The sequence below is a fragment of the Vespa velutina genome, chromosome 2, assembly GCF_912470025.1.
Source record: "Vespa velutina chromosome 2, iVesVel2.1, whole genome shotgun sequence".
NCBI lineage: Eukaryota > Metazoa > Arthropoda > Insecta > Hymenoptera > Vespidae > Vespa > Vespa velutina.
The window spans coordinates 13,937,273-13,950,046 of record NC_062189.1 but is presented as its reverse complement, the minus strand read 5'-3'; the positions used below and the strand labels follow the sequence as shown (position 1 = coordinate 13,950,046).

Here is a 12,774-nt window from a genome sequence, read left to right as displayed (position 1 = left end):
ACTCCTTCTCCTCGTTTCTCTTTACCAAAAGGTACTAAGACTGTTTCCTTAGCCATTACATTGTGGCAAACTGTTCGACTAACTTTGAAATAATTAGTCCGGATAATGAAGTTCGACGGCACAATGGCTTTAGTAGCGAAGGGTAATGAGATTCTTACCCCTCTACCGAGAGCTTTACTACCGTTTTCGTACGATATTGATTACTTAAGGTCCTTGGATAAACTCTAGGAGGAAGTTGAAGCGAGCGTGAGTAAATCAATCTTATCGTCCTTGACCGGGTAGAGACGAAGGCGGCAGCCTTTCGCTGTCGACGTGTCTCTGCAAAGTCTTCGACGTTAACGTTAATCGAGTGCCGGCTAAAAACTCAACGAGCCGGATAGTAGGTTCGTGTTCTTCCGGAAGGCATCTACCTACCTACCTACCTACCTACCTACCTAACTACCTTCTTCTTCTTCCTCTCTTCGTCTGCGCACATCCATGCGCGTCTCCGCTCTTCCATACTCGCGAAGGATTACCGATAAAGTTTTACCGTCGTGAGAGAATATATTAACGTGATGGTTAACAGCCTGTCCAAGTTAGCGATGAAATACTCTACGAGTCTGCGAATAGCCAACTCCTTCGTTGCTTTTGAATAATCGAAATAGTTTCTTACTAGGAACGACGTCTCATAGAACTCACATGAGAGAGTGAACTAGTATCAACGATATTCCAAAGAGAGAAGGAAGTTGAAGTAATGAAAGAGAAATAGGAATAGGAAGAATAAGAACGAGAAAGAACGTGTAATCTCTTATCCAGAGAAAATCTCTTAACTCCGTAAGAATGGTCTTTCTTTCCTAGAAAAGCTTTTCTTTTTCTTCTACTTTTCTAGTTTTACTACCTCGTACGAGAAAGAACGCTAAAATAGATATTACGAGGAACGATATTAATTGTTCAGGGCCGCGTATCGAGTGGCAAGAAGAAGCAATATAGGAAGAGTACAACCCTCGAGTTCCTCTATGCCATGGGCCTGATTAAGGGCTACCATTTTCCTCTTCCCTTATTCCAGATTTTTTCTTCAACGCCTGCACAGTGATTCGATTAAGATCACGATCTACGAGTGGGAAATTAACGTGTCAATTAGAAAGTCGAACGATATACGCCTGTCAAGCGGGCCCCTAGCAGCGTGGGTACTACGCTGTGTTATGTCCAGCTTGCGAACGCGCTGCTCGTAAATTATTGCGTTATGCATCGTCGACGATACACGATCGACGCGATATAGAGGGAAGGAGAAAGACGGGGAAGGAAAGAGGAAGATGAGGATGAGGAAGAAGAGGAGGAGAAGGAGAAGGGACGTGCTCTCGTGTAACGCGTTGCCCGGACGGTAATCTAGCAAACCGATCGAGCGAACGTCGACGGTCCTGGCCAGTGCAGATAAAAGAGGACGACCTCGATGGGCATTCGATATCGATAGTGTACGGGAAAAGATGCGGTGTAGGACGTCAGGTTTATAAAACGAATTCTTCCGGCGTGTCCTATATATATGCTTCGTTGTTACCGCTTATTCTTATTCTCATTCTCTATCTTGTTTTTGCAACGAGACGTATCATTTATGAAGAAAGCAAGGATTTTTACAACTACCACTCATTGAAGGAATCCCTAATGTTGATCTTGAATTTATCTTCTTCTAATCTTTACGTATTTTCCTTTCCTTCCTTTATTTTCTTTTCTTTCGTGATTTAGACTAGAAGTACTCGTATGAGAACCACCATCGTTCGGTCCTTGGTAAGAAGATCGGTCGCGCGAATAGAACAGTTTGTATTTTCATAAGTCCGCTAGAACATAGACGTGCTTACACGATATTAGCACACAAAGGGTACGCGGCTGCATTCGAGGGAAGGCATTACCTCAAGGGCTAGCGTTTACAAACGTCCAGGAACTTCGAACGCGCGAACGTGCATATCGCGAATGTATTACTACGAGAAGATGTACTACGAGAAAGAAAGACAGAGAGTGAGATAGAGAGAGAGAGAGAGAGAGAGAGAGACGAAAGGAGAATCACAAGAAGAAATTGAAGAGGAAACGTTAGATGCGACTCAATTATCGAATCAATTTTAAAATAACTTTGAGAAGCCCTACTATGAATATCGTGTCAATGACGATACGATGATACCTCTTTCCTTCACCGATCACTTTTTCTTTTTCTTTTACTTTTTCTTCTTCTTCTTCGTCTTCATCTTCATCTTCTTCCTTCTCCTCTTCTTCTTCCTCCACCACTTTCCATTCGACGTACAAGCGCGTCGCTTCATGCGTGAAACGTGTACCGTTTTTTTTAATTCGACGCGAGCAACGAGGAAGCCATCGTTTCCGCGATTGTTTCCGGGTAGACGCCCGAAGCGTTGCAGGTGCTACGATTTACCTATATATCAACATATATCTCACGATGTATCATTTTTGTCTGTTTCGTTGAAACTAATAACAATGACGATGAATTAAAAAATAGTCGTAAGATATCATCTTATTTTTTTTATCTCTATTTATATATATATATATATATATATATATATATATATATATATATATGTATATATATATAGATTCTTCCTTTTCTCCTTTATAAATATATACGATAAAAAAGAAAAGAGAACGGAAATAGAAAATAACAAAGTACGAGGAGGCGTAGCCGTTAAATAATTAAACCTAAAGAGGCTGAGATAGGACGGAAGCATGAGTTTCTTCTGCTTCACCCTTTGCACCGGCTTGATATACCTACCTCTTTGAAGAAGGGAAGAGAGGAAGGTATCAGAGAACGGTGTGCGTCAGTGTGCACGTTTTATAACGGGAAAGCAAGAACGAGTTGCGTGCCCGAACGAGTACCGGCTCGTCGCTGAAAACTCATGCGATTAACGACAAATCGTAAGGAAACTTTTAAATGTAGTTGCAAAAAAATACAAGTGCCTCTTTTTCTTTCTCTTTGAACGAACGTCCATTTATCCATTCATTCATCCATCCATCCATCCATCCATCCATCCATCCATCCATTCTGACACTCTTCCTTCGAATTTCCCGAGAAATCGAATTAAGAAAGCTCCTCATTATGATGTAAGAAAGTAACAGATCGAATCACGTTTCGTCCTCGTTCTTTATCCTGAATTATTTTATATACAAATTTCGCGCTACTTTGCCGCCGAACACGTGAGCGCGCATCTCGATTGCCTCAGAATTTGTTCTCTTCAATTTCTTTTTTTCTTTTTTTTTTTTTTGGTCTCTAGGACAATATCCACGAGGCGTCTAGCATAGCTTTACGACGAGGAATTACAGCTTCCGTGTTATTTCTCACACCGTTTTTTTTGTTCCACCCTTTCTCTCTCTCTCTCTCTCTCTCTCTTTCTCTTTCTCTCTTTCATGAGCGCATTCTAACCATGGGCTATTTTGTCCACACCAAAACGCACGATCGCGTTTAGTGGTCCGTTAAAGCGCACGCGGTGGCTGGTAATTACGACGGGGTGATATTAATTTACGCTAACGCACGACGCTGGCTGCGTTCTAGCATCAATTCTTCTCTCTCTCTCTCTCTCTCTCTCTCTCTCTCTCTCACTCACTCACTCTTTCCTTTTTTTATTTAATTATAATGTACCACAAACTTTATGACTCCAATTTCTTCCACGAGCCAACGAAATATGAAACAACATTTTATATTGTCGTCCTTTGTTATTGCATTCTTTATTTAACATTTTTCTCTTGTTTCTTTTTTGTGATAAACGAACGATGATATCAGTCGGAAGGAGAACGAGCTAACCGAAGTAATTTATTGAAGAAATAATTCCGTCAGAGTTATGGAAACTTTTTGGAAAACTGTACTCTAGCTCGAAGGCAGAACATGTTCCTTCCTCTTCCTATTTCTCTTCGTGCTCGCATCGCCCTTTCTCTTCCTCGGCCTTCCTCTACTGGGAGTCCTAGGCTAGACTGGAATTCTGATAAGACGTTGCGGCGGAGAGGAGAGCACTTCCGCTTCAAGATCATTGTTTGCGAACGGTTAATAGCCCCCTAGGTACACCTACCCGTTCGACCCAAGTCTTGTCTGGTTTCTCTTTCTATCTCTCTCTCTCTTTCTCTCTCTCTCTCTCTCTCTCTCTCTCTCTCTCTTTCTCTCTTTCTATCTCTTTTTCTCTCATGGAAGTCCGCAAACGGTGTTCTCGCGATCTCCCTTTTTCGTCACTGTATCTGGTTTGTTTCTTCTTACTTGAACTCGTATACTTCTTTCCGGCTGACTTCCTCCTCTTCCTTCGCTCTTACCGTTCTTCCTAGATTTTCCTCGAAAAATTATGCGCTCACGAAGAGGTGAACATCCGGTTTATACGATAAACGAACGAACGAGTATAGTCACATTTCGTGTGATTCAAATACGGCAGATATTGGAATGCAATTCTATCATGTCCATCATGCCAATTAATAATTATTCTCGATTAATTAGCATTATGATTGTATAAGATCGTTTAAACGAAAAGTAAAACCTAGGATTGTCCCGCAATTTTTTTAATATTTTATCGAGGATGTCACAAAAGGAACGGAACTATCGTTGTGTCTAGGATTTCACGATCAAGACCAAAGGCGTTTCCCGTTCGTCGAGAAAAGAAACTATTGCACGCTCGTGGTCACTGTAGCTGCCGAGAAGGAAGAACGAAGAAGAAAGTAGCGTGTAATCGGTCATTAACTACTCTCAACCAGGGTCAAGGGACCTTTGTTTCGCTGTAACGTGGTAAAACAGGATTCTGCGGCATCTTTGTCCGATCCGATGTAGTAGATTTTATAGGATTTATTGTTCGTCGCGTAACATCGTATCTTAGTATTTGGCGGAAGATGAAATTGAAAATACTCCTTGTAACGGAAGAAAATAGAACTAATTCAAAAATGCACGCTTGTGAGAAAGAGTGAAGAAGAGAGAAAGAGAGATATATGCTTGATCATTTCTCTCGTTTGTAATGTAGCAAAGCCTTAAAGGAACATGATAATTGTTAATCCTGAATGTATCAATCGTGAATTTAAATTGAAAGAATCTCATCGAACTCGTTCGTTGCTCAAAATGAACGTTCTAAAATATCACGTTTGATTCGAGACATAAGTATCAATCTATTTTATACCAATCCTATGTCTTTCAATTTTCTTCTTATAATACGTAAATACTTATTTATTATATAAATTTATTGTCTCATATATTTGTTTATTCGTTTAAAGATCATTTGCCCTTCGTTTGTTCCTTGAAAGTATTCTCAAAGCATTCTTTTTTTCTCACAGTTTTTTTTCTTACGACTCTTGTGTTATTTCATTTTTTTCTTTTCTTCTTATCTCCTTTGTCGTTGGTTAAACGAAGGATCTCGCGCAAAGACACGTGTGGGCCGTTGCGAAAGGATCGCAAGATCTCTCTTTCTTTTTCTTTCTCTCTTTCTCTTTCTCTCTCTCTCTCTCTCTCTCTCTCTCTGCCTTTCTTTCTTTCTTTCTTTCTTTCTTTCTTTCTTTCTCTTTCTGTAGCCACCTTCGCGAAGTTAACGGTGCAAAGTACTGAGAAAGACTCGGCGTATCGCTCAATTCTTGGCGTTGCGCGTGGGTTTGGAGAAAGACGGAAGAACGAATGTACGGACGGACAGACAGACAGATGGACAGATAGAAGAAAAGAGGAAAGGGAAACATGTACGCGACGTCTGTGTATGTTTGCATGTATCTGGCTGGGATAGGACTCGCGGAAGAATTAATGGTCTGCTCGATAAGAACGAACGATCAAGAGGACGCCATGGTAAATGAATGAGCGTCGAGTACGATCATTTCCCCTCTTTCTCTCCTCCCCTAAAGACATAATCGGCAAAGGCAGAACCCCTACGAAGCGAGTCCTTCTTTTTGGATTCCTTTCGCGATCACGCCAAAGATACGCCTTAGGCTGAAACTCAACTGACCGGGCCAAGAAAGGAACTTATTACGAACGCAGTTTCGTTGAAATTTGATAGAAATAAAAAAAGAAAAGAAGATGAAACGAAAGGAACGATATGGAGGCGGAGTCGTGATTACGTTTTTAGGAACGATCGCTTCCATGAAAAAGTAAAGTGGATTCATTTGAAAATCTGAAGGATAATGATTGGGTTCGACGCGTGTCCCGAAAAAGATGATAGCGGATAAATTGGGTCGGGTCAAAGAAACGTTAAAATGAAGATTTTTGTTAAGGTCTTATTATGTTAAAGCGTCTTATGTCATAGCAGTAGATTGCTGATGCAGGAACGATAGAGGAAGAAAGATTTTTTCACCGAAAACACGTTCCCACACGGGTTTTATGCTACGATGATCATGCACATCGTGATAAATAGCCGCGGAACAATGACCGGAAACTTCGATGATCGGAATCGAGGAAACACGACGTCACCTTGTTAACGAATAGGAAGGATAAAGAGAATATTTGGCTGTGGGAGCAAGCAATTACGAAACGAAGAAGATTTAATTTATTCGTTTAATTTATTCTTCGAAAATAATGCGAAACGGATAGAGCACGTGCGTCAGACTTCCGCGATGGGTTAAAGCTATGGGAAGGAAGGGAAATATCTTGAGTCGTTACTGTATTCCGAGCGTACGTATCTAAGCACATAGAGGACTCTAATGGTCGAAGACGAACAGAAAAAGGAAGGATTCTGATAAGATTCAAGATTGGGGGAGAACGTATAACGGGACGTAACGTTCTCGTGCCGTTTAGCTTTAATCTACTCTTATCGAATTTATAACGAAATAGTTCCGTTTGATTTTACGATAAATCATTTGATTTTTGGAAACGATCGAAGGAATAAAGTACGAAGAGGAAGATAACAAAAATTACATATAGAATTAGAATATAGAATTCATGAGGAAATTTAAACGAATTTGAGATAAGAAGAACAAGAAGAAGAAATAAACGGAGACAAAGATTACCGCGGGCCCGTAGGCGTAAAGTCCATTGGCTCCTTACGGGATTTCCGCCCTCGATTATACGTCCGACGCATCAAGGATAGGAACAACCTTCGCATATTGGAGATGACGTAAATATTACAGACTCGTTAGCGTGAGAACGTGTACGAGCAGGTGCAGGACGCGTGCTTCTGTAGCTACCGTCCCTCGATCAGACATGATGCTTCATAATGTGCACGATTCGAATACCTTCCTCTCTCTCTCTCTCTCTCTCTCTCTCTCTCTCTATCTATCTATCTATTTAATTATCTATCTATCTCTCTCGCTCGCTTTTGTGCTTTGCAGTTAAGTAAAGGCGTCCCATCGCCACCGTCCTCAAATTTACGTACAAACGTTAATTATCGAAGCCGAACTATCCTCAAAGTACCCATTGATCTCGAATGTGCGATCGTTATCCGTAACATTATCGGCCGTTAGAAGCAGTTAACTCTCGTTGAACGCTACGAAAGTTTCTTCCCTTCGTAACTTTTATCGCGAATACTAGTTAAGAAGAATATTAAGTGAACAATAGCATGCAATTAGTATAGATAAATTTCTAGAAAATAACCGATATTAACGATGATAAGCTGTTGGCCAAGTAAGCTTCCGTAAAAGTTTGGTATATACGATCGAAAAGGGGAAGTGTATATACTTTTTCTCGTTAAGCTTGTATCGATGATACGGATTGCAAATCACTGTGGCAGGAAGAACGAACAAGATCCAAATGCCTTGAGATGTAAGCCGGCAATTCCGGGAGACATGAGTCGCTTGGGAAGGATAACAAGAGACGATAGAGTTCAGAAACGGTTCGCATTTTGGATAATCCGAGAAAATACCATGTGTTCCTTAGGAATGATTATCTCGAAGTATCATATCAATCGTTGGATTTTATTTAGATTGATTTTCTTGTCGGATCTAGGAAAAGGAACGATAAATTAAAATCACTTAATTCAATTGTTCCTTCCACATCGAAAACCTTTTCTCGTTGGCTTTAGTCTTAATCGTTGACTTTTCAACGTTCGCCGTTTCTTGAACGCGAATTTTCGATCCAATCAAGCCAGTTTCCAGGTTTCCGACGCGTAATTAAAGACACTCGAATTACCGTCGGACGATAACAAGGCAAAGAAGAAGGGAGAAAGCCTCGCTTCGACGAGTCGAACAAATCCAAGAAGCGTGACTAACGATCTCATAGATTCGGTTGGTGTTCCATCTTGGATTCGCAAGCAATAAAACAGTCGAAGAAGCATCGAGATCTTCTTTGAGTCGAGTCATATCACATCCCAGCCGATTTCGTGCGCTTTCAAATGAATCGAGGAAATTACGTAGCACTTAAATGCCTCCATGGCAACGGGCAACATTCTAATCGACCAAGAAAAAGTTAGGAGGAAGAAGTATTTGACCTACGGTGACGCCACCCGTATGATTTACTTTCGGTCGAGATGAAATCGGGCGATAGCGGAGCCACGAGGTTAACAGGGAACAAACAAAACTCCAGATATATGTACTATACCAAGAGTACTCGAGACCATTTAGCAAGTTCTCTTCGATCTTTCTCCGCGAGCATAAATGTCAGTAATAATTTGTAAGTCTTGTTTCTCGTATGGCTCGAGAATGCAAATTATCGTCTCGCAATTACGAATGATTGATAATTCAATTACGAATGACCTGAATCGACGAGTGACCTTCTTTTTGAAAACTTCATTCCTTACTTTCTTTTCTTTTAACCAAGATAATCGATCATAGTCCGTCCGATAAAGAGATTTAACAAACGAAGATTTCTATTTGACGAGTTCAAGTATACTTACAGCAACTATACTTTCAAGCGGAACGAGTACGGTATCATCGTGATATCGCGTGCAATCCGTTGCAAGAACGTTGAAGGCCTATTAAACGCTTTGCAATCAAGTTTTTCGTTGGTACGACGCGAACGATGAAGTTCTTGCCTCGCGGCTGTTACGATGACGAGGAAAGATAGACGTCGTCGATCCCGAGAACGTCGAATTATCCTGCGTGTGCATAAACGTACGCGCGCCTGATAAAAGAGAGAAAGAGAGAGAGAGAGAGAGAGAGAGAGAAAAGAGGGAACGGGAGTGAATGCCTTCAAAGAGGGAAAGATAAAGTTTTAAGTGGCTCTCTTGACCAGGTAGCAGTCCCGTTACTCCCACGTCGTACTTGCCTGAGTCTACAGCTTCACGACAGTTTCAAAGAGAGAGAGAAAAAGATAGAGAGAGAAAAAGAGAGAGAGGGAAAGAGAGAACGAAGGCAAAAGAAAGAACGAGTCACTGAGTGGAAGTGATGCCAGTATATTACACATCTTTTTAACCTCTGCACGAGCGCTCGGTTTGCACGTTTTGCAAATATTCAGATGGCTCCACTAATGGACTCTCCTCCCTTTCTTCTCGACGTTGCTTCTATCCCGTTCGTATCAAAGTGCTTTTGGGCAGGGGGGTGAGCGCTGCCTTGCCAAAGGAACATTCGTCTTCCCCTGACCCACCCAATATAAATGTGGAACTCGGAAATTATGGACTAACGCAAAATTCTCGTCGTTTCCATCTCTCTCTCTCTCTCTCTCTCTCTCTCTCTCTCTCTCTCTCTCTCTCTCTCTCTCTCTCTCTCACCCTCTCTCTATCTCTCTTTCTCCCTCTCTTCCTTTTCTTCGTGTGAGTTCTTTATCACTCAAGCGTTTCTTTGCCGACTCTGATTCTCTACTTCTCACTTTTTTTCTCTCCCTTTCTCATTCATTCATTCATTCGTTTTTCAAGTCTGTTCGTTGACTTTCCGGAGCATTTCACATCAGATTTAACAATCTGGTATGTCCCGACGATGCAACGATTGAGTGCTAATTTCGCATTATTCGACGGTACTTTAATTACATTTCGCCTTGTCAGTTAATCGGAGAATTCTCATCTTAATCACGCCTTTGTCTTAGGCAATTACAATGGCGAAACCTGTTGTACCAGCATTGCTTTTCACGTAGCAGGTACGAGGACATTTAATATAGCCTGTCTGCCGAGAAGAATGATTTCCAAAGGGTCAATTATCTTCACTATGTTACTACGTCAAAAAGAAGATAAATTTAGTGGAAACGTAGGTTTGCTCGAATAGAATAGATGGTTGGCTTGCAACAAAGAAATTGACCATAGGTGCTTTTCAATGACTTTCAGGATTAAGAGATAAACCCTAGATCTTACGTTTCTCGATTTCTCAAAGACGATGAGAATAGTATTATCAAGAAAAGGATAGACGATGAGAGAAAGTAAAATAACGAGAATTGAGTAAATGGAACTTCGTGCGAGTTGAGAAAAGAGACAAGAGAAAAGACCTGTCACTTTCAAAGGGCAAACTATCAGGGTTTTCAATGCATGCAAACCGCCTCTTGTTATTATATCCTTATATACCTTCTTAATAATGAAATGGAGATCGTATTATTATCTTTTTTTTTTCTTTTTTTTTTTTTCAAAGAAGCGACAACTACCACACGCACGAGATACGACAAGGAATAATAATTATATGGTATTTATACAGTATAAAGAGCTAAAAGCTCCTCTAGAATTATGTATATCTTATTTAAAATAATTTTCCTTTTCAATCATCTTCCATCTTTAACGCCAGCATATAATCGTTGATTCGTTTTGTTTATAATTGTATGCACATTGAAACATTTAAAAATCGCATATACATATATGTATGTATATCGAATTAATATCATTACGTATCCGCTCTCTTATTTTCTTTCGCTAGAAAAAGCATACTGAAAACGTTTCTCCTTCAGTCGGAACTAAAACGATGGAAAGTTTGTACTGCGGAACGGAAGAATAGAAAAGCGGACGTTTAAACGGAAGGAAGCGAGACGGATATGTAGAGAGGAAGGACAAACAACGATAGAAGAAAGAATATGAGTACCTGCACAGAAAAGAAAGAGAAAGAGAGAAAGAGAGTGAGAGCAGCTATTGCCTCTATAGTAACAGCAGTTACACTGGTAATTTTACTTTACGCCAGCAATAAATGTGCTCCATGCACGCATGCTTCCGCAGTATAACTGTCCCTCCCTCTCTTTCTCTTTCTCTCTCTCTCTCTCTCTCTCTCTCTTTCTCTCTCTCTCTCTCTCTCTCTCCCTTTCTGTTTCTCTTTCTCTTTCTCTTTCTATCTACATTTCTCCTCTGTACTTATTTCTTTTTTCTTCATTTTCTTTCATTCCAAATATGTACATTTTACTCATACGCGAGTCTTCGGAACCGAAGCGTAAAGGAAAACAACATGGAATGTATGCAATCGTTACTTGGAATGTATTGTGTTACACACGGAACGGTTGCATGAAAATTATGGTGGTCATCGATTTAGCGAGATAAATTAAACGAATATGTCGTGGGATGCAACCTCTTTGCGAGCTGCATCGAGAGCTGACCAGAGAAATGAGAAATCGATATTTTTGAATCGATTAAGGATAAATCGATGCGATAATAAACGAATTGAAGAGAAAGAGAGGGAAAAGAGGGAAAGACTTTATTGCCAAATACCGAATGTTCTCATTTTTCCACTCTTGTGGAAAATTAAATCTATTGCTTATCTGTCAAAGATTTTGCATCCATTAATTACGAATCGGTGGCTTGTTCACTGTCAAAAATATATTATTTACGGTCAAATTAATTTTATTAATCGTATCAATGTCGATAATAATTGTGACAATGATACAACAGTGTGACATTTTTATTGAGCCTCATCCCGATAATTTTATTCGTCTGATTAAAGACTCTGATAGAACCAAGAGAGAGAGAGAGAGAGAGAGAGAGAGAGAGAGAGAGAGAGAGAGAGAGAGAGAGAGAGAGAGAGAGAGAAAAGTAAAAGAAAAGAATCAAGGTCGTGATGAATTGAGATTCACGCATGTCGTTTAACGGCTCTTTGCATTGAGTAAATTAGCACGGAATCGGGGTTACCGATTATATTGTCCGATGCACGGCGGTTATGTAGCCGCATACGACGTTCCGCTATTGCCGCCAATGCTACCGCGTGTTGATTATCAGGAATGCTCTAGCCCGCATGATTTAACGCTAGAACTGCATCAGATTATACGTACGTTGACAAAATGATAGACAGCGAGTCACGCCGTTAGTGTTAATTCCAGTGCCCTATGTATGAATTATTCCGCGTTCGCAGAATACAAAATGATGATAAGCAGAGGCTTTCATTCCGTTCTTTTCATAGTTTCTGTTTAATACATTTAAGGTATCTCTCGTCCAAGTTCAACAGAATGAAGTTAATGAGAAGATATTATAAAGGAAGATATTATAAATTATCATATCATATATATATATCATCATATCCGATGGGAGAGTCATGTTATATATATATATATATATATATATATGTAGAATGAGATACGTTCGTCGTATTTTTTCATAAATTTATAATTATTATATTTACGCTAACATTTAAATATTTGGTAAAGAAATAATCGTATCAGATAATTTTCCGATTAATTACGATCAATTAACGCCGCTCGGATATCATACCAAATTTCCTAATGCATAGGTAAAGTACGTGGTAGCGACGAGACGGTATTCAGTTGCGGCTGCTGTCGCCGCAGTATTCAACAACGGGAAGGAGGATGCGTAATTGCTTTTCCGTATAAACAGGCCCGTGGCGCGGTAACATTCTGCGATAGTTGAGTCGGGTCATAGGTACATAACTCGCGGTTGTTTCGTTACTAAAGAGAAGGTGGAAAAGAAGGGATATGAAGATAATACAGAAAAGACGAAGGAATGAAAGAGCTAAGAAATGAAGAAGGAAAGAGAGAAAAACACACACACACACACAGAGAGAGAGAGAGAGAGAGAGAGA

At 40.2% G+C, this 12,774-nt stretch overlaps 2 protein-coding genes across 5 annotated transcripts in view; one reads left to right on the top strand and one right to left on the bottom strand.

The window, feature by feature from the left end:
• The window catches only part of LOC124946900 (autophagy-related protein 16-1), a 341,231-nt gene that overhangs the window by 48,032 nt on the left and 280,425 nt on the right, over positions 1 to 12,774 (bottom strand). The gene's annotated exons all lie outside the window — the stretch shown is intronic.
• Positions 1 to 12,774, top strand: part of LOC124946899 — a 163,380-nt gene that overhangs the window by 2,479 nt on the left and 148,127 nt on the right. The window contains exon 1 of one of the 3 annotated variants that reach the window (XM_047488312.1): positions 10,680 to 10,915. The exons of the other annotated variants lie outside the window; for them this stretch is intronic. The gene's annotated coding sequence lies outside the window, so the exon portion shown is untranslated. Of the gene's footprint in view, positions 1 to 10,679; positions 10,916 to 12,774 lie in introns of those variants that run through there. 3 annotated transcript variants of the gene reach the window in all.